The sequence below is a fragment of the Pteropus alecto genome, unplaced genomic scaffold, assembly GCF_000325575.1.
Source record: "Pteropus alecto unplaced genomic scaffold, ASM32557v1 scaffold65, whole genome shotgun sequence".
NCBI classification, from domain to species: domain Eukaryota; kingdom Metazoa; phylum Chordata; class Mammalia; order Chiroptera; family Pteropodidae; genus Pteropus; species Pteropus alecto.
The window spans coordinates 6352365-6373750 of record NW_006439191.1 but is presented as its reverse complement, the minus strand read 5'-3'; the positions used below and the strand labels follow the sequence as shown (position 1 = coordinate 6373750).

The 21386-nt window shown below is 38.5% G+C and overlaps 1 protein-coding gene across 4 annotated transcripts in view; it reads left to right on the top strand.

Moving 5' to 3' along the window:
- GPATCH2 (G-patch domain containing 2) overlaps nt 1–21386 on the top strand; it is a 140161-nt gene that overhangs the window by 68695 nt on the left and 50080 nt on the right. The window lies entirely within an intron of this gene.

Here is a 21386-nt window from a genome sequence, read left to right as displayed (position 1 = left end):
TTCCCTACCTGACAGTGACCTGACCGACGAGACCCCGCGTGTGCTGTGTGGGGGCCCAGGCGAGTGGGGGCTCCGCCTGCAGAGAGCGAGGCTTCCTTGAGGGATCCGGCATCCTGTTTTCTTTCTGACCTAACCAGATCGGCACTCCTGGCTGGTCCAGGCTTCTCCCTGTGTTATGCATGAGGAATGAAAAATTCTCATTTCGTTCTCTTGAGAAGTCGGGGGTTCTATAATGATTTTGATTAAAATAAAATGTTATCTCAAATGACGAACTTTTTAGAGGTTTATAACGTAGTGTATGTGTGTGAAAAACTATCTGTCCATGTCAGCAAAAATTCTCCAATAAGTTTGTGATTGTATGCTATGCAATTACACTTAACTAATCATGTAATTGCACATTTTAATTATCACGTGTCTTACTTGCTGCCCTACACATATTTAAATAATCTTATTAATATAAAATTACAAAATATAGTTTAGTATCACAGACATTTTGTTGCTCACACTGAAAACATTTGTTCATGAAATTGTATAAAGCAGACAGTCATTTTTAACTGGCTAATAGAAGTAAAAAATGGTTTTAAAATCGTTTTTAAAAACTACTTTATTTCTAGGACAAAGTAAACTATTTTGGGAAACAAATTTTGCTTTTTGGGTTTCCATGTCTGAAGCAAGTTACTAAACACTGTTTATCAATAGATTTTTGTTGTTGTTGTTACAATATTTTTTTAAGCCAAGAAGGTAACAAGAAAATTTGGCTTTCAGTTGTGGATAAGTATCACACCAAAAAAATTTAAGACTAATGATCACAATGTAATCAGTCGACATTTAACATTATCTTCGGCTGTGTTATTTCGGCATGTGTCGTGATTGGCCGCCCTCCGTGGGCACGGCAGCTTTGAGAGCGGTGACCATCTCCTTTGATCATCACTTTGTCCCTAGGGTCAAATCACTACCCAGCCCCAAGCACGTATCCGTAAATATTGGGCGAATAAATGAAAAACAGGAATAATAATAATAATAATAATTATTATTATTATTATTATTGCTGTTGTTGCATTTTTGAGCATCTACTATGTGGGAGGTCTTTTGCTAGATATTTGCACACGTCTTCAATTGTCCTCACAGCCTATAAAGATAGATCTTATTAGTCACCAGGAAACCGGAGGCTTGGAGAGATTAGATACCTGCTCTGCGTCACAGCGAACAAATGGTGGGCCCTCGGCCTCAGAACCTCTGCTCTTGCCACTAAACCATGCTGCCTCTGAGTCTAATATTCTGGGGGAAAAACAGAAACATGTATAGTATTCAGGCAGAGAAGAATGAGACTTAAGAGATTGGCATTTTAAAAGACAGGAGACAAATGGGGGAATAAGCAGTTATTCCTTGCAAGCTCTCCCATTAAAGAGCTAATCAGAAGGAAATGAGGTTTGATTTTGTTTGCACATAATTTAAAGCAGCTGGCATCCAACTAAAGCATGATTTTTGTGCCCAACTAACCTGTGAACCTAAATACAGTGAAAGTTTTCAGTCATTAAACTTTTCCTTTTTCCAACTCCCATGAATTTGCATAGGACAAGTTTGTTTTTAGATTCACTTTGTGAATGAATGATGAGAGACCCTAAGCATTTCATGATTTCTCTTTGAACGATCTTAATATGAGCTATAATGCAGGTGGATTAGAACCATTCATTAGTATCATTAGGTCAAAGATGGAAAAGGAAGATATCAAATCCAATAAGCTTCTCATGGGATACTGACTTTTCTGTACATAGTAGCAGGGGTGTCTCAAATGCCTCTGGAGCATTTTCATCCCAAAGCAGCATTGACCATCTTCATTTCCCAAATGTTAGATACGACAGCCCTTATATACATAGTCTAATATTTGAGGCACGATATATGTGTGTGGGGAGGAGGGGAGGGTATATTTTCAAGGCAAATAGAAATTTATTAAATTGAAAAATTCTTGAAGTATTTACCTGAGTTATACGTTATCAATTGGTCCTTAGTTGAGATTAAAATAAAACTTACGATGTGCTCAGCCCATAAGAGGTGCTTACTCAATGGTACGTAATTGAACTGAGAGACTGTGGCCTTAAGTCAGAGCTCCGTGAACAGACCTGGGAAGACTAAGCCAGACTTAAATATTTTGAAGAGAAAGTGTCTGGATACTATTAGACAAATCTTGTGTACAGGGAGAAAAAGAAAAAAGCATCCGTATGTAAAGACAAATGCTTGTTTGCACCTGACAATTAGATCTCCTTAAGACATTTTTGGTTGCAAGAAACAACAGCCAAACTTAGCCTGCCTCATGCGATTTTAAAAAAGAGAAATGTATGGACTCAGAGAATGAGGCTGAGACAGTGGCCTTGGGCCTAAATCTCGCGCCTGCTGTCTCCTGGCTGTTTTCCCTCGCGTTGAGTCCATCCTCCCGCAGGCTCGCCAGCTAGTGTGCGCGAAATGGCTGTGGGCACCTGCATTTTCTATCTTTAATGCACCCCCTCTCTTCTCCCCAGAAAAGAGGAGTTTTCTCTTCCCAATAGTTTCAGAAATATCTGGGAACTGATTCTTCATGATTTGGGTGAGGTTGCACGCACAGCCCTGAACCAGCCAGTGTCCGTGGGCTGGGAGACTTTGTGGCCAGGTGTGGGCCAGACCAGTGGAGGCGGCTTCACCGCACCTCACACTCTGAGGATGGGAGAAAGGTGTCCTCATGTGGAAAAAAGTCAGAAGGAGGCATAGATGGTGTCACCCATCCAGTAGCTAGCTGCTCAGCAGCACAGTCGGCCCAAAACCAGCAGCTCTCTCTTAAGAAACAAAGCCTTTAATGCACCATCCAGACCCTCCTGACCTCAGAGTCTAGAGCCCACCTTAGAATTTTTTTTTTTTTATCATTTTTGAGCATGAATGACAGTGGGACCATAGAGCATGCGAATAAGAAAATTGGAAGGTTTAGTCTTCATACAAGAAACTACGCTTCATTCTGCCCAGAGTTACCTGAAGTATAACTTATGAAAGAGGTTTTAACTCTTCATTCAGATTAGACTTGGATGCTCTCAGCTCCCACTGCATCTCTTCCCTGAAAGGTTTGTGTTGGGACTCGGAGATCAGATTATTGTGTGATGTAATGAGTTACTCAGCACATGTAGTGATAAAGACGTATTTGCAGAGATTAAGAAAAAATTCAGATTTTCCCTATGTGTGTGCAGTTTAACTATTGCTAATTCTTAGGGTACTTATGAGGTTGAACAGAGTATGGAAATGTAAATTTTATGATTTTCTTTGATTCTTTTCTTAATATAGGCTACCCTGTAGAACTTGCTAAAAAAAAACAAAACTGGAAGATTCCTTTCTTAGATCAAGGACTTTTTGTATCAAGCTTTGAGAAACTTGACTTGTCAGACCCCGAGTGACTCAGAAAACTGTACTTTTTAACTGCTCTGACAGGACATCTGTACACTGTAAATTTGAAACTGCAGGGGGAAAAGCAAGAACACAGCTGATTTGTCTTAGGAATTACAGGAGTCCAGTCATTTCTTATTGCTGAATTTTCTTGACTTCAGTGGAATTGGAGGTTTATGGAGCAATGTAGACTGATTGGGGAAATAGTCACAGTCTAGAAGAAATTAACGGGATTTGAGCACAAGTCATGTTTATGTCTTTGTCTTAAAAGGTCAAATGATAGAATGATAGAAGCCATATCAGTATAGTGGTGTTGCAAAAGGAGTTAAAGAAACTGAATAAAATTTGCCTAACAAGAACTTATTTCAAAAGCTACGGGTGAATACATTTGTCCCAGAATTGTCCTGGCACGTCTAGCTCTGTGGCCAAACCCTGTGCAGTGTTTGCATCCAGTTGGAGTCCTGTCACTGAATCTCTAGAGAACTAAAGAACAGTTAATCTTTGTAGGAGGCCCTGTTCGGCCTCATTGTTAGATCCAACAACCAAGGTACGTTGGAGTACAGGCTCCCCTGGAATAAGTCTTAGGAGAGAGGTTATGGAAGTGCAGATACTCGACACTTCACTTGTCAGACCCTGAGTGACTCGCAGGCTTTTTTTTAGAGGCCCCCTTTTTTTTTACACCTTCGGCTGCATAGTTCTGGGAGCAACTATTTCACATTGGCAGATACTAGATCCCTCACTGCTAGAAATCAGAACGCTTTTTCATATTATTTTATTAAAGGCTTATCTTGAATGTTAAATCAAGTAAAGTGTTCTCATAAACAAGAATTAGAATCGATCGAAGAATAGCACTCTTAGGCAAGCATCGTGCACTTTAGTGTAATAAAGTTGACAGAATTATTTTACTGGTTAGAGAAGAGTCATCACTGCTATATTGCGAAAAATATTTGATATTTTTGGAAAAATTAACAAACTATCTTCATCACTACTATCAGTATAAAAATTCGGCTTATTCCACCCATAATCATGTAGTGTTTTGTTGAAAAACCAGGGACTCTGATGCTTTAGGATGAAAGATATTGAGGATTTTAAGATGTTTAAAAAAAAAAAAAAAAAAAGGAACAGCTGGAAGCTATCTGTACCGTCCGGTAGCAGCCGGCAGCTGCGGAGGTGACGCTGAGCTGCAGATCTGTCCGCTTCCTTCTGTCCGTCTGTCTGTTTTCCCTTCTGCTTTTCTTTCCCTCCCTGCCTCCCTCTCCTCTTCCCTCCTCCCCTTCTTCTGTTCATCCTTAAATTTCAGTGGAAAGAACTATGGAAGCTGTTTGTGTTCGCACCATAATTGGTTGTGCTTTCCTTATCAGTCACAAAGTTCAACTACGCCACGTAATTTTAAAATACCCAAACCTCCAGAAACTTTTTAATGTTTAAGAAAAGAAAAAAAAAAACCTCCAAAGAAATGTAATTTTTGATTTAGATACTGAAAAACTTCGGTTTTTATCTGCTCTGCTAATTTTTATCCCAAGCAATTTTTATAGTCGACGTATTAACCAAAACTAGGTGATTATAATAAAAGTAGTAACTGTTGCAAAAATATAGTGGGCATAGATGTATATCGTTTTTTATATAGATACATTTCTACTTAAATTGTAGAAACAATCAAGAAATCAAGCCTTTCAGGGGGGTCTGTTGCCATTGTTTCCTATGCATCGAGCTCTCACCATAGCCATTTACTAGAAAACCTTCCCTAAGTACATAAAGGCTCTGATCGTTAGGATTTTTATTGCCAGCCGCACATACAGAGCTGCAAATTGCCTTGTTTCAGATTTATTATGTATTACTCCAGAAATTCTATAAAGATCAAAAGAACTGATTACAATGTTGACCTTTGCATTAACTCATCTGAATTTAAATTCAAGTGTTTGATTTGGGAAAATAAGTCCATTTATCATAGGTCTGCTACTGAGGGGATTGTGCAGCCCTGATTGGGAGTGCTGGGACCAAATTTATTTATCGAGCGTGGGCTTGGAAATTGTTTGTAGGACAAGAGGAACAAAAGTCTGACCTGCTATTGTATAGCACTGGGGGACAACGTAGACACTGCCCTTTTCAGTTTCCAAGTGGTCAGTCTGTTTCAATCTTGTTAATTGCTAGATATTAAATTGAGCAAATATATACTGTCTTAAAAAATATAAGCCATTCTTCGATTTAAAATTAAAGATCCTCTTTTACGGAGAAGGTAACCATTTCTCCAACATAGAGTTTACATTTTGGAGGCACGTTGAGATGCTTCTCATTCTGAAATTAGCCTTATATTATACTTGAACTCATATCTGTTCTTGATTTTTTTTTTCCTGAATTACTAAGAAAAAACTTTTTATAGTAATGTCTTCCTATGTAGAATTACGGATTTAATTACCTTTCACCTGTCGAACTATTCAATTTTCCACATATGAAATTTCAAAATTTAAACCCTTGCCCTATACCCACATCCACCCCCTAAATTGCATCTTTTGTCCACACTGATAAAACTCATCTGCCTTTAGAAGGGCAGAGAGTTCTAGAAAGTGATCTGATAAAGGAAGGGATGCTGGCAGTCAGCACAAGACGTCAGCATGAATCTGTCCCTAAATTTACAGCCATGCTTTGAGGTAGCAGAGCATTCATAATGATGTGAAAACTTAGGGTCCACCACTGTTAAGCATAGCGATGATGGACATAACTTGGCTCATAGTAAGGAACCGGAAGAGCCGATCGGTAAAGAAGCACATATGTTGTGGGCGAGGATTTATGCCCCTCTCAGCGCCTCTGCTCCTTGCAGTGATTAACCCTCCAACCCAGTTCACCGTCCGAATGGCGCGGCCAGGCTAGTCTCTGTCTGCGAAGTTTCACCGGGCAGACTGGCAGCAGTTACAGTAGACCCCTGGCCTAGGCAACAGATTTGTCCTGAGCCATTCATGCACTGCAAATGGGATAACGTGACATAGCATATCATGTTCCCCATCAAATCTAGTGAAGTAAAACTAAAAAAAGTTAACAAAAAACTAAAATAATTCAACAAATCCTGCCACCAAAATGAACCACACCACCTAACAACATTATTTTAGTAATCCAGGTGATGAATATAGGATGAAGCTCCTATGTCACTGTCAATTGAAATTCTTGGAATTACCCCAAATTATTGAGTTACTGGGAAAGTTGTATTTACCAAATTAAAATGTTTCTTTTGTCCTAACTTAGATTAAATGGATGCGGAAGTCCGGAACGGTTTGATTGTGCTCTGATGAATTGGACTCTTCAGTTCCACCATCCTTACTGTATATGTTTGGACTGGCTTCATTTATTGTCACGACGATTCTTTCACTTCTTATATTGTAATGTTTTAAGTAACATCAAGGTGTCATAGGAGTGAGAAGGTGGGGTGGGTGGCAGGGTTTTGTAGAGAGGGTACCTGTGTTCGTCACAAAGCAAATAGCTTTATATGCTCTTTGCCCGTTTCGAACCTCTTACACTAGTTAATTTCAGTTTCGCAAGTATACTTTGAGTGCCTACTATGTGCCAGACATTGTCTCAAGCAACCCCAGGTACACGGCTTAATGGGCACAGGCTGTACTGCCAATGGGTTTGCTGCCTAGCAGGGCAGACGCGCCCGTGATCCAATGTGCTAGGCCAGGTGCTTTACTCATGCAACGGGCAAAAGGCTGAGGAAATTCAGAGGGAAGGAAACGCCAAAAAGGACCCCTTTTCTTTGGTTTTATAGCTCTGTAAAAGTAATCTAAGAACTCGACTTAGAAACATAGAATGCTTTTGATAGTAAGGATTTGAAAGAAAATATATATATTTTTTTAACAGATTAGAAAATTGAGGTCCAGGGACCTGAAATGACTTATCAAAGCTCTTATATCTGGGTTGGTTTTATTTTTTATTTTTTTTAAGTAGTCATTGATTAGGATTTAGTATACTAAATTTATTAGGATTTAGTATACTAGATTTAGGTTACATTCAGGTAAGACCTCCCTAATGACTTGAGAGCAAGGAGTTAAGTCCAAAATTTTATAGTAGGCGCCATAATTGACACACGACGTCAAAGAAAGAAGAGAAAACTGTAGGCTGATGCACCTGGGGGATGCACTGCAGCAGACATCTGCAAAGTGGGCCTTGTGTGTAGGTGAGGGTGGGGTAGATGAAGGGTGGAAGGAGCACAGTGTCAGAAAGAGGGAAAGGAAAGGAGAGGCTCTTCAGAGTGATCCTGATATTCAGAGTGACCGAGCGTGTGTGCGCGCGCGTGTGTGTGTGTGTGTCTGTGCGTGTGTGCGTGTGTGCGCGCACGCGTGTGTCTGTGTGTCTGCACGCGATTCCGTGCTCTGTGCTAGTGTCGCGCTCCCTTTTTTCCTGTGTATTCTCTCCTTTTAATCCTCACAGAGAACCTGTCAGATCTGAATTAGGCCCCGTTTGTAGACGAGACTGTCTGAGGCACAGGAAGATTCATTTACATAGCCAGGTTACATAGCTACCGTGTGGCCGAGCCAAGATGACTTCATCTGACTGCAAAAGACTCATTCTTTCTTTCAACCCATGACGTAAGTTTCGATGACTCCCAGATTTTCTCACCTGCGAGACTAGAAAAATGCTGCCACTGTCCAGTAGCCAAAAATAAATAAAAGAATACATAATAAGAGTTAAAAACCGAACGTCATGAAGTCACCCTTCTATCGATTCTCCTGCTTCCTGCAGGGTTTTCGAATTATTTCCTGGAGTTGGCTTCAAGCTTTTTCTTTATGCTTACGACAGCCAAGTTTTGCATATTTTAAAAGCGTTTCTTATGAGCTCCCTGCTGATGTTTTTCCCACTTGGTCCTGCCTTCTACAGGAACGTATGGGACAGTGGTCCTCAAACTTTAGTGAGCATCAGACTCACCCAGAGGGCTCCATCCTCAGAGGTTTTTATTCAGTTGATTTGGGGGTGAAACTTGATAATCTGCATTTCTGATAGGGTCTCAGGTGATGCCGATACTGTCAATCTGGGGACCACAGCTGGACAGTCATGGTATATAGCAGGGCTTCTCAAAGTGGGGTCTGGGGACTCCAGGGTCTCCCCGGGACTCTTTCATGGGGTCCACAAGGGCAAAACTGTTTTCACAATAATATTAAGATGTTATCTGTCTTTTTCACCTCGTTTTTTTCACAAGTATATGGTGAGTTGTTTTAATCAGACAATAGCCACTGCTTTTGAGAAATGTTCTTGTGGAGGAGACAAACATATATATGTAAGTCTATCATGAGGCAACCCGTTAGGTGATATAAGAAAATAGAAAGAAATATGGGAATTAAAAGTGGGGAAAGAAATTACCTCTGTCATGCATGGTCAGAGACATCTTCATGGTTTTTCATTGTTGTTTTGTGCAAAATCAGAGAAAGTGTGTGTGGGGGGGTGCGTGCATGTGTGTGTGTGTGGGTGTGGGTGTGAATTTGGGGCAGTGGAGAGGTGCATTGCCTTTATCACTTCAATAGCATGTATTTGAACGGTCTCTAGTTCAGGCTTCTTTCAGGCCCGTGAGTTGGCCAGGAACAGCAAAGCAGCTGTAAAGCGTTCAATTTAGAGACCATTATTATAGATAAGATACTTAACTCTATTTTATTTAAACTCATGACCTTTACACTAATTGAAAAGCATCAGAAAAGCACCAGGCTATGGAGTCACCAATATGCCTTTGTGGAAATTACTGAATTAAGTTTGGTGATTTAGGCTGGCTACCATGTTGTTCCAGCTTAATTTGTAAAGTAACTCTTCTTTATAATTCGATGTGTTTGGAATATTAAATATGCACCTACATTTCTAATACGCTCGTGAGAAACAACTGCTCATCTGATTTTTATCAACCGTAACCAAGACCGTTTCAAGTAACATCACTGAAAAGAGTGATGATGGCCCCTAGAGTGAACATCTCCGAATGCACCGTTCCTCCGCGTTCACGCCCTCCTTGCTCTGAAACCCCACCGGCCCTGTAAGAGTCCTCTATTCTCACTGGACATCTACTGCTGTATCGTGTCATCTTGCTATTGAGGTCATATCTTGCACTAGACTTTGATCCAAGTAATACAAATAAAGATAGTTAATAGACACTGATCCATGTTGCTTTACAGATTATCTCATTTAATTATCACGATCACTATAAAATAGGTACCATTTTCATCTCCGTTTTACAGATGAGGAAGTCGAGGCTGTCACAGAACTGAAACCTGGATAAATGAGGCTTTGAACCCAGGCAGTCAGGCTCTATAGCCCATGCCTTTAATCACTGTGCTGTTCTGTTCTTATGAATAACATTATACTGGAAAATGTTAGGAAAAAAAAAAGAAAGTTGAGGAAATTCATGGATTCTGGTTTATTTTGTTAAAACTGGTGGATGGTATGTCCCATCGCAATCACTGCTTTGGACAGCAAGAGTTACTGTTAGGACTCTGCATCTCCCGGACTTCTAAGCTTATCATAAAAATTATGTCTTTGTCACAATTGATTTTATAACCTGCAGACCGAAAAATATGATATACACTCTGTGGGATTTTGCTATAAGATCGTGAAAAAGCTTAAACTGGTAAAGCGATGCTTTACTTCTTAGTCATGGATCTAGAAGGATGTTCATCAATTCTAATGTAAGGGTAGCTGCTAGTTATGAGCGACTTAAAGGGTCGATGTCAGTTTGTAAGTGTGGTGAGGCAAACATTTAACCCTCGGGCAAAAGAAAGTGTGGCTTACTTACTACACATGATATTTCTCATGTGCTTTCACGTCGTAGTCCTGGGTAGGAAGACCGTGGGGAGAAGGGTGTGTGGGGCAAGAATCTGGGGAAGTGAACGGACTTGCCAAATTATATATTTCAGTGTAAAGTGTTTCTTTGGGCGACTTAGCCTCTTTCTAACAAATGCCTGGTCTTGCCGTTCTCCCCCACTCGCCGCCCCCCATCTCCTTCTCTCTGGGGTAGCAGCAGGGAACTTGTGTGCCTAGGGGTCATGGAGGACATCCCTTAGCTGCACACACCTCCCTGCCGTCCTTGCTGACCGGGCTGGCTGGCTGGTCTGAACCTCGGCGCCTACGTGAGTCTGGCTCCACTTGCCGGCACCCATGACTGAAGCCCATGGATTCCAGACGTTGCCTCTGATCTCTAAGTCTCTGTGGTCCTTTGGGCGCCAGGACTGTGCTCACCGGGCGGTCCCCGCGTGAGGTCACAGAATGCCGGGCTCACCTATCTGGCACACTCAGGCCCTGGGGGGCCCACGCTGTTCTCTCAGGCTGTCTGCCTTGCCCCTCCTTCCACAAATGCTGCACTTTGACGACCGTGCCAGGGAGGGCGGGGTGCCAGCTCAGATGCGGGGTCTCTCCTGGAGACCTGCCTCCTCACCAGCTGTGCCTCAGTTTCCCCACACTTTTCTGATCTGCCCCTCGCTTCACCGCATGGAGTGGGGGCTCAGTTCTCCTTCCCGTGTTCTGCGGGATCGAGAAGGGGCAGGAGCCCCAGAAGGGCGCGGGCAGAAGGGGCTGAGTGGGGAGGAGACCACTCCGCCTCTGCCAGGCTCTTGATACAGTGACCGAAAGAAACAGGGGTTTACTGCGGGCGCAAACACGGCGGTTTGAAATATGAAAATAGTACGTCCACGTCGGTCTCTTTCTCTTCACATCTGGGGTACCCTTTGCTCACTGGAGTTCGGCGGTATCAACTAGTCGGGCCAGTCTAGCTTAAATTTTGAAGACTCGAACAGAGATTGTTTTACAGAATGAACCGTATTTCTAGATTTCTGAAACTTTATTACCTATCTGACTTCTATTTCCAAAGGACTTCTAGTCCAGTTGGGCTTCTTTCCTCTTTTCTAACTTATTGACCCCTTTTGATTCATACCTTGAACCTGTGTTTAGCATATAATTTCCCTCCTTCCACCAGGTGAAATCCTGCCTTTCTTAGCTAAAGTCTCATCTCTTCCAAAAAATACATTTGCTAAGTTGGGCTTTAACGATCCCCTTTTTGAATTGGCTGTTGCAGTTGTGACTAAGTGCGCACAATTTAACAGTTATTTCATCTTTATAAATTTCATGTTTTTTAAGTTTGCAGCACATTAGCTCACAGGGTTTATATCATACAATTCTTTAGGTTGTTTTATACCGCTTAGCAGAGTGCTGGGCGTATAAATGTTCAATATCTATTCTCTCTTCATGGTTCTTGACCCAGTGAATGGCATTTTTTTTTTCTTTAAGAATAAAAGTAGATTTGAATAGATACAACTGGCATTATTATTATTGTTATTATTATTATTATTAACTAGAGATTGAGCTTGGTGCTGGTAACAAGATGCCGGTAACAGTGGCTTCAACAAGAGAGGATCTGGTTTGGTGTGGTTTTGTGCCTCCTGTCACGGAAACACATTTGATGGCAGGGTGGAAACCTGTGATGCCTTTGATCTTTCACTGCTAGTCAAAAAATGGCTGTTGTTACCTATATCTCAGGCAACCTGAAGTACAGAGAAAGGCACAAGGCACCTGCCAGCAGCTAAGGAAATCCCAATGAAAGCACTCTCCTTAGATGCTCAACTCAGCCATCGCACGTACTTCTGACTGGCCAGAAGTTGCCTCACGTGACCACCTCTGGCTGTCTGCCTGTTTTTATTATGTGACCAGAGTTGAACTTGATATTTACTTCTTTCAATTTAAAGCTGATTCTACTAATGCATATCCTGGAATTATGAGAGTCTGACTATGTGATTTTTTTTTTTTTTTTACTTGAAATACATATTGGCCAAAGGATATTAAAAGTTACAACTTATTATGTGGAGTTTGTGTTCCCATTCATGAGGATAGACAGTATGCAATGTACTAAGATAAAACCATTGTCTATTAACTAATATTTGGTTTCTTTTTAATTAACTCATTCACCCATTTATTCATACCCTAAAGTATAGTTTGTCTGTGATTCTACCTGTGATCTTTTCTCTCCTTTCTCAAATCACAATTATGTGCTTTTTTTTTTTAGGTTATAGAAATTTTTTGTGCAATTACCAGTAAAATAATCAGATCTTCAGCTGCATCCATACAAGACTGAGTGGTTGCCCACATGTTTGTTTCAGGAGAGCGCCTTGCAGAATATATCTTACGTGTTTTATTTGCTAAATATAAACCATATTAAGGTAATCAGTTTCAAAAAGTGGAGACTATCAGCATTGTTCTTAAAAATTACTGTCGATGTATTCTTGAGATTCCTAGAAGCAATCTTTTAAACATCAAAATCAGCTGTAATTTTTTTCTCTTGCTATAAATTCAGATTTTAAACAGCATCACTGTCAACTTAAGGTAGGAAGAAATTGACTAGTTTATAAAAACAATTTGAAAAACAAGAAAAATAAATATGCAATTCAAAAAGGTATAGGTCCAACAGATAATATAAATTGTCAAATAATGAATACAGAAAGAAAATAATCTTAGCTACTGAAATGCAGATCATGTAATTCAGAATAATTTAAGCAATTTGTAAGCACTTAGAAATTTCCTAGTCTGCTTATATTTTTAAAGTAAATTTTTTAATGTACATGGTAGAGTTTTTTCCAAAAACTATGTTAATAATTTTTGTTATTGTGTTTTCTGAATATTATAATTATCTTCACTGCTCTGTTATCCCCTAACCTCTTCAGCTACCAAATAATAATAATAATAATAATAATAATAATAATTTCACATGTACCAAGCTTTTCAGTATGTTGAAATTCTCATTAGTAATGAGAACTATCAAGTATCTTTTTTGTTTTTTTACATTCCATCCTGTATGTAATAGATTCTGTATTAGCTAAGCTCTAAGAAGAAAACATTTTCTCACTTCTATTTTCTGTATATGCGAGTCCTTTAAAAAAAAAAAAAAACTTCCACAGAATTGTGGGAAGTGGGAGGGGAGCTTCAAAACACTCATTAGAATTTTTATTTACTATCTGGAATTCCTTTGAATAGTTGAACACTACTTTCAAAAGCATTTTGAATGTCCAGAGAGATGAAAGGATTTTTATAAACAAATTTCCTGACAGGATCTATGTTATGTGCTATATATTTCAAGCTAATAATAAGGGCTTCCTCTGGGTCAGTGTGTCATATCCCAGTGGTGTCCAGTGAGACGGAGGGTTATCTTATATGTCAGCTAGCTAACCCTGTGAACAATTTTGAGCAGGCAAGATAATGGGGCTGAATTCTGAAATGAGGGTTGACATATACTGGAAATTGTCACATGTGAGAACAATAAGTTTTAGAAATAAATGAGGTCACCTTTTGACATCATTAGGCATATTTGGTAATAACTTTTAGTGGGGTGTTTTAAATGTATTGATGGGTAGCATACGAAGTGAATCATATAATTGTATATTTAATTAGATAAGTAAAAATTCACAAATTCTATCACACGAGGTTTTTATTAATAGAAAGCTACTGAGCAAAAATGGGAGCTTTTTTCTTTATGATTACTGAATTAACATTGCCTAATGTTACATTACTAGTGTAAAGTTTCAACTTCTTAATTGCTATTTTAAGTTTTGGATATAAAACTGCTTCTACCAAAACATAAGTGCAACGATATAGAAATCTATAAAACTGCTTTGCTTTTACTATGTTTCCAGGATTGTATCTTCATAAACCATTATATGTTAATGCCATTTTTAAAATTTTTTAAAGATTTTTGAATTGTCTTTCTTTGTATTTCCCTGCAAAGTCATTTCACCAAAACCTAAATATACACTTACTTTTGAGAAAAAGTTTGTGTATGTTTGAGTGTAATGAACCTTATGAAAATACTTATTTTTAATGTAAATGTCATTTACTTGTTATGAACTGAGTAAGATAATCCACAATGATGGCATATAAAGATGTATAGATTTTGAATATAATCTAATTTTGTTGCAGGAAGATGAAATTATAAAGTTTTATATACCATCTTATGCACATTTTGTTTATTTCTTTGGCATTTACTCTTATACAAGGCAGGTTTTTATGCATAGTAGATTTTATATAAACATGTGGACACAGCCTTATTTTCTTGAAGCTTGTGGTATTGCAAGCATCATAAATGAGTGATTTAGGAAGCCTTTGGTCAGCCAGCAGAGGCCACTCACAGCTTGCTACTAAAACTGGATGGCAAAGTGAAACTCTTCATTAATCACTAGTGGCTATCATTCTGAACTGGTTTTTAGCTTCTTATTCAAAAAAAATATATCAGGGAGCAATATGAAAAAAAGTTGTTGTATTTGTTTCTTAATTATGTAGCGATTAATCTTTTATACGGAAGCATTTAGATTATTCATTATTAGTATATACCAGAAATGAGAATTTATGCACTTAAAATTAGAAGTATTATTATTCTAATAGGCCAGGCATTCTAAATCCTCAATTATTAATTCGGACTTATTTTAACAAGGAAAGAAACTGTTTAAAGTGAAGATTTAAAATAATTACATTAAATTTTAGATTAAAAACCGAACAATTGCTAATGTGATATATACACATATATGTATGTATATTTCTAAACCTTCATCAGTTTAGTATGATTTACATTTCGACAATTCTTTTAGAGAAATGTATGTGTTACTGTTACTTGAAAATGTACTGAAATGACTCCCAGATTACCTGAAGTCTGTCTTCATTCACTACTTCATGTGATGCTGGCAGCTAAAAGGTTAGCATTTTCCCTTTGACACACAGGATTTCTGCTAGGAAGGCTAATCCTCAGTTGAAGGAAAGCCTTGTGCTTCTCTGTGCTTTATTCCTTGTTTTTTTGTGTGTGTTTGTTGTTGTTGTCGTCGTTCTTTATAAAACCTTTCTTGTTTCAAGATATAATCTCACATTTATATTGATATTTGCTTTGAAGAAAAAAAATGGCCAAGTTCCCTAATTTTCCAGATTCCTTCTCATAGTCTCATTAAGGAACGCTTACTCCTCTCCGGAACAGTGTGTAAGCGTTTTCCTGCGTAGGCTGTTATGACTAGTAGCGGAGCCATTTGTTCCTCTCATTAGTCATAAGATGTGCTGACAACCCTGTTTCAGCTGCCATGCACACTCCTGTCCATATTTAAAGTAGCCCCATAGATTTCCCCGAAGTTAAAACTGAGCACCATTGTGTCCTTGGATGCGTAATTTTAGGCCGAAGATTTTCCAAGAGTGAAAGTAATTCCACGGGGGGATACGTTCCAAGCCCCCCGCTGGATGCCTGAAACTACAGATAGTACCAGACCTGTATATACTCTGTTTTCACCGATACATAGATACTTAGGGTAAAGTTTAATTTGTAAATTAGGCACAATAAGGGCTTAATAATAAAATATATCTTATTATATCGTACTCACCCTTCTTGCGATGATGTGGGATGACGTAAGGCCGACATGACAGAGGAAGGGAGGTGAGTGACGCAGGCGCCGGCGCCGGGATGTAACCTTAGGCTGCCACAAGGGTGACTGGAACACAAGCACTGCGGTCCCCTGACCGTCCACCTAATAACCTGGATTGCCACCAAGTGACTAACCCACAGGGCGGACACGTCTATACAGTGAAGACGCTGGACAAAAGGGAAATTAGCAGCTACCCGGGGCAGGGAGGCCCAAAATTTATCACACTACTTAAAATGGCGGGAGATTCCATCACAGTGCTCGAAAGGGCGCGAGATTTCATCACAGTGCTCGAAAGGGCGCGAGATTTCATCACACTGCTCAGAATGGCGCGAGATTGAATTCATTACTGCTCAGGTCGGCGCACAATTTAAAACGTATGAATTGTTAATTTCTAAAAATGTTCCTGTAATATTTTTGGACCACAGTTGACTGTGGGTAACTGAAACTTGCAGAAAGCGAAACCACAGAAGAGCGGGGACTGCTTGCTGTATTCTAGATTTAGGCCAGCATTTCCTGTGGCAAGGCCTCCAGGACAGAAAACATTTGTTTCGATGTACTGTCTCTTTTGTGTCGTCCCCTGTCAGGGAAAAAGTACTAGGTCTTGAATAGCACAACTTAGGTTCAAATCTAGCTCTAGTTTAGTCTTCGTGACCCAGGACGTGTGCCCTTACCTCACTGAACGTTAGTTTTCTTCATCTAGTATTCGAGAATATTGTCTATTCACTCTAGCCATCTTGCCCGAGAAAACACCTGATAGGCAGGCAAGAGCTATAAAGAATAGGAGTGTCATTATCATTGCTGACAATAATAATTCCACTAATTATATTCTTGATGTATCCTGGGTGGTCATTGTCACATTCTTCTTTGTTGGTTTATTCATGCTTTTACATCCTTCCGAGGAGGATTAAAAATTGCTTAATAAAACATAATGGAACAATTTAGAGCCCTTAACCTTGACAACGAGATAAAAATCATGAGATTCACCCACTGTGTTATATCCACTACAATATAATTTAGATAACACAAAGGCTATAAATATAAGATGCTGCCTAGATCCTAATAAGAGGTTTTTCCCCTTAAAGTCTTACCAGTATGAGCCCTGCTGATAAGAACTAGATTTTTGGTCAATATTGGTATATTAAAAGATATGAGAGATGATGAGAACTTTGTGTATCTTTCTGTGATGTTATTAAATTTCATGAAATTCCAAACTTTGAGTCTTATTTTTAGTTGGAAAACCAACTTATAGTGTATAAATTTAGTAAATTAGGAGGACTGATTTTGAAATCTCATGAAATTCAGTTGTCCTCAGAAATAGATTGATTGCCTGCCTTCCTGAGTATTCCTTTCTGGAGGACATTGTCTGAAGCTAAAACACCTGCTGGGTAAGGGCTTATAGTGACTTTTCTCGAGTATCTTAATCTTAACATCTCACCAGGCACACGTCAGACATTCTGCATGCACATATTATTTTTTTTAGTTTCTTGTAGCCATTCAAGAGGGTTTTTCCTAGAGCACTGTATAAATCCACATTTTACTTTAACAGCAATCTAGACAAATGAAGGTAAAATATGAATTCCTACAAGAATTATTTACTGATACTTTTGTTTAAAAAAAAAAAAAAAAAAAACCCGAAACCTTGGAATTAGAGAGACTCCTTCGGTTAAAACTTTATTATGACACCAAAAGGTAAATTAAGTGTGACAGTGTCACTAAAATTATTCAATTCAATGGAAACCATATACCACTTACATAGTAAGTTGAAACGTAATTTTATATGCACAGTAGGTAACTAGTAAATATTCGTTGAATTGTATCAAGTAGAGTCGTTTCGGGTTTAGAACAAGGAGCAATTACTGCATAAGGACCTGGAGAGAAGGATCACATTGGAAAATAAGGATCAGATTAGCGAGGGCTTCGGATGCATTTCTCATTAGTTTTAATTTTATTTTCATTGTAGAGCTATGGATGGCTCTGGAACGAGAAAACTGACATGTGAAAAGCAGCGATTTAGAAAGTTTAATTTGGCAAGCTGGTTAAGATGGATTGGAGCAGGGAGAGATAAATTACATACAACTCTCTTCTCGGAGGTGATTTTTGTCGCCTTATTACTCTTAAATCAGATATCTACTTTGTTTTCCTTTAATCTTAGAAATGATATCCACTTATGCTACTTGAATTGTCACTTTTTTGTATTTGCTTTAAAAATAATTCTAAAGTAATTTTTACTTTTTTTTTGTATGTTGGTTTAAAAGTAATTCTGATGTTATTTTCCAATGTGCCATCCCCAAATAGATCGTGCCTTTTGTGAATTGTGACCATTCTGTAATATTATCTATGAGAATGGATGACACATGCAATATTTTATTCATTCTCCCAACTATCTTGTAACTGAATTTTTTCACCAATTTATAAAACTCAGGTATCTTCATTTGAACTACTTTTGTGAATATTTTTTTATTCTGTATGGGGTTAAAAGATAAATATTTTGCCCATTCATTTTAACAGGTATTCATTAAAATCAATTACTGCAAAATATGTAGGATATTATTTTCTTAGGCTTGTTTTTTAATGAAGATAAATGCATAGAGTAGCAAGTGCAATAAGTTTCCTTCCACCTCTTTGCTTTCCTCCCTTTACTTCCTGCCCGCAGGGTTTAAAGTCCTATTTTTAAGCCTGTTTTTGTTGAGTTGTTTTCCTTAATATCTGTCACAAGCGTTTGACTGACACATTTGTCGGATGTACCAGGGGGCCTTCATCGCAGAGCCTACTACTTTAAAGGCTTGTTTCTTTCTTCAAAGAACTTGAGTCAAATTAATAATGGTCCTTACAGAAACAGGAAACTTCTGAGTCTTGACAGACTGGCGGAGAGGCTCAGGCCATGTCTCCTCCTAGCCCGGAGGCCACGCAGGTTTGATTGACCGGTCCTCACGAAATTGAAAGGCTTTCTTTTGAATGGCAGCCCGCCACCATCAGTGTTTGTCCATGGGGGCACTGAAGCAGAATAGCATTTGGAAAGCAAATAAAATTTAACTGTATATGAGAGCAAAGTTGAAGGGGAATGGCTATCCTAGAGGGAGGGAAGGAAGGATAATGGCTTCTTGCAGTTACGTGGAGACATACCATTTTGTTAATTTACAGAAAGAATCTTAATCGTTGAGAATATGAGTTGAGTATTATCCTTATTGAACAACCTCTTTTCTAATCCTATAAGACCATTGTGCTTTCTATATCTTTACCTGATATGGGATATAATTTATTCAGCTATCTAATTGTGGAAGAATGGGGTGGGATGCGGTGGGTTTGGCAATAACAGAATAAAAATGAGGCATTAAACGAATTGTTGTGTTTATCTTTTGAGGACAATCCTGAAATTGGTGTTAATAAATCAGTGATAGAAAGAATAAGAAATTACTTTTAATATATCTAATAAAATTGGGAAAAGAGATATTTTGTTATTGATATCATTTAGCTAAATTTCCCATATATCGTTACCTATGGACTTGATGGATTTTGATAGTGGTACTTGTACAGCTTTGAGTTAAATTTTTATCTATCACTACTACATTCCTATTTTCCGAGGTTGATAACTTGATTGTAAATAACAATAGCCAAAACTAAGGCCCATGTCGACTTTTAGCATTATAGTTTATTTCACCATCTAAAAAGGCCAGCGGTTGACCTAAACGGTATGTTATCTACAGACCCTCCATTCCTTGCTACTCTTGAGTTTATTTTTTAAATTTAATAATTTGTGTAAGAAACATTGTTAATGAAAAGAAAGATAACTACTTTATTCAGCCTTGCAGTCACTATTGATAGAGTAATATTTAACAAATGAATCATAAGAATTCAGGACATATGGTGTGATGTCTGAGATTATTATCAGTAAATATTGGCTAATTATATAAATGATTATCTCCAGTGTTTTAACAGATAGCGTGATTGGATTGTGGAGATACTGTTTCTTATGAAGAGCAGACTACCTGTTCCCTACCTAATCTTTTGTGGAATAAAATCTATGTTTTCTAAAAAATAAACTTTGCTATGTGCATGTTTTGTCGGATATTTAAAGAGATAGGGTTTTTATTTGTGGTTTCTTTCTAAGACATTTCTGGAATAACTGGAAGGCACATTTTTTTTTTTTTTTGGAGAGTAAAATAATCACCAAGCTTGATTATTTACTAGAAATGAACACTTTGATATGATGTTGAAAATTTTTAGAGAGAATCGTGTAATAATGTTTCTTGACATTTCCTAATACTTGGAAGTATCCACTCATAATCAGTCACTAAACACATCTCGATATGTCGGATACACTGGAATGCCATTACCGTGCTGCTCTCCACAGTCTGAATTCTGTCCCCATCTTGCTCCCACACTTCCAGTAAGGGCGTCTGGTCCCTAAAAGTAGCACAAGGTTCCCTCCCATCGTAAGAATGTTTTACTCCCGAATCAGACCAGTGACTTTCTTTGGCCCTAAGAAGATCATCATGCATGGATCTCAGGGTTGCTTAATTTCGTCTAAAAAATTCTAAATTATGCCTGTTTGCATATCTCTAAGAGTAAAACAAAAATTGACATGTAATAACAGTAAACGATATTGGCCTCTATTTTTTTTAAAAAAAGGTCCATGTACTAGGTAAATATGTAAAGTCATTTAAATATCTACATTTGCAGCTGTAAATCTCTTCTGAGTTATTTGCAGCAATTGAATTGAGCTTATTGTTTTTATATATATGATTTCTGAGAAATAGATAGTATGATTATTTCTGACTAGATTGAAAGCTTACATTTGTATTGTGGTATAAATTAGTTATAAATTCTGTTTTATTGTATTCAGTTGCATTGTTTTCATCAGGCAATTTATCACATGGGTGTATGTGAAATTTCTTCATTTATTAAATTTCAGATTATGTATTTCAAGTCAGAGCAAGACTTTAAACATTTTTCCATACGTATAGCTTCAGGTAAACAAGCAATTTTAGCCCTGAAAATAGCTTCTGCTTCTGTCAACACGTTGTTTATTCTTTCTTTGAGATAAAAAGTTCAGTTTTCTGATATTTGCACCAAGATAAAGTCAGTAAACAAGATTAATATAGTGTGGAAAAGGTTGTCTGCGGCCCTGGCAAAGGAAATAAGTTGCCTGTACGCAGAACACACTGTAAACCGAATAAAAGTGTCAGGTCCACCACGAGGTAATGTGATCGTGAACCCCTAACGAAGCGTGACATAGGCACAGCCAGGCACAGTAGGCTTTTCTCATCGCCACGGTGTAGAAAATGGATTACTGTATTCCAGCGATACCCACCGGACTAGCATGAAAACCTCGTTTGGGGACGAATGCAGGATGTAGTCCTGGAGTCGAGCCGCGTGTACCTGCAGTGCTCAAACCGTGCGATTATTCATGTCGTCATCTGTGCACAGTTGCAGTATTTGCATTTCTTGGAATTTCAGAGGATGCACTGGCATCCTCGTTAACCAAGGGGTACAAGAAGAAATTCATTTTTGAAATGTTAGGTTTTTCCCCCTAGGCATTCTTCTGCCGTATCATGCCTTTTTTGATTCTGTTCTCTAAGTGGCATT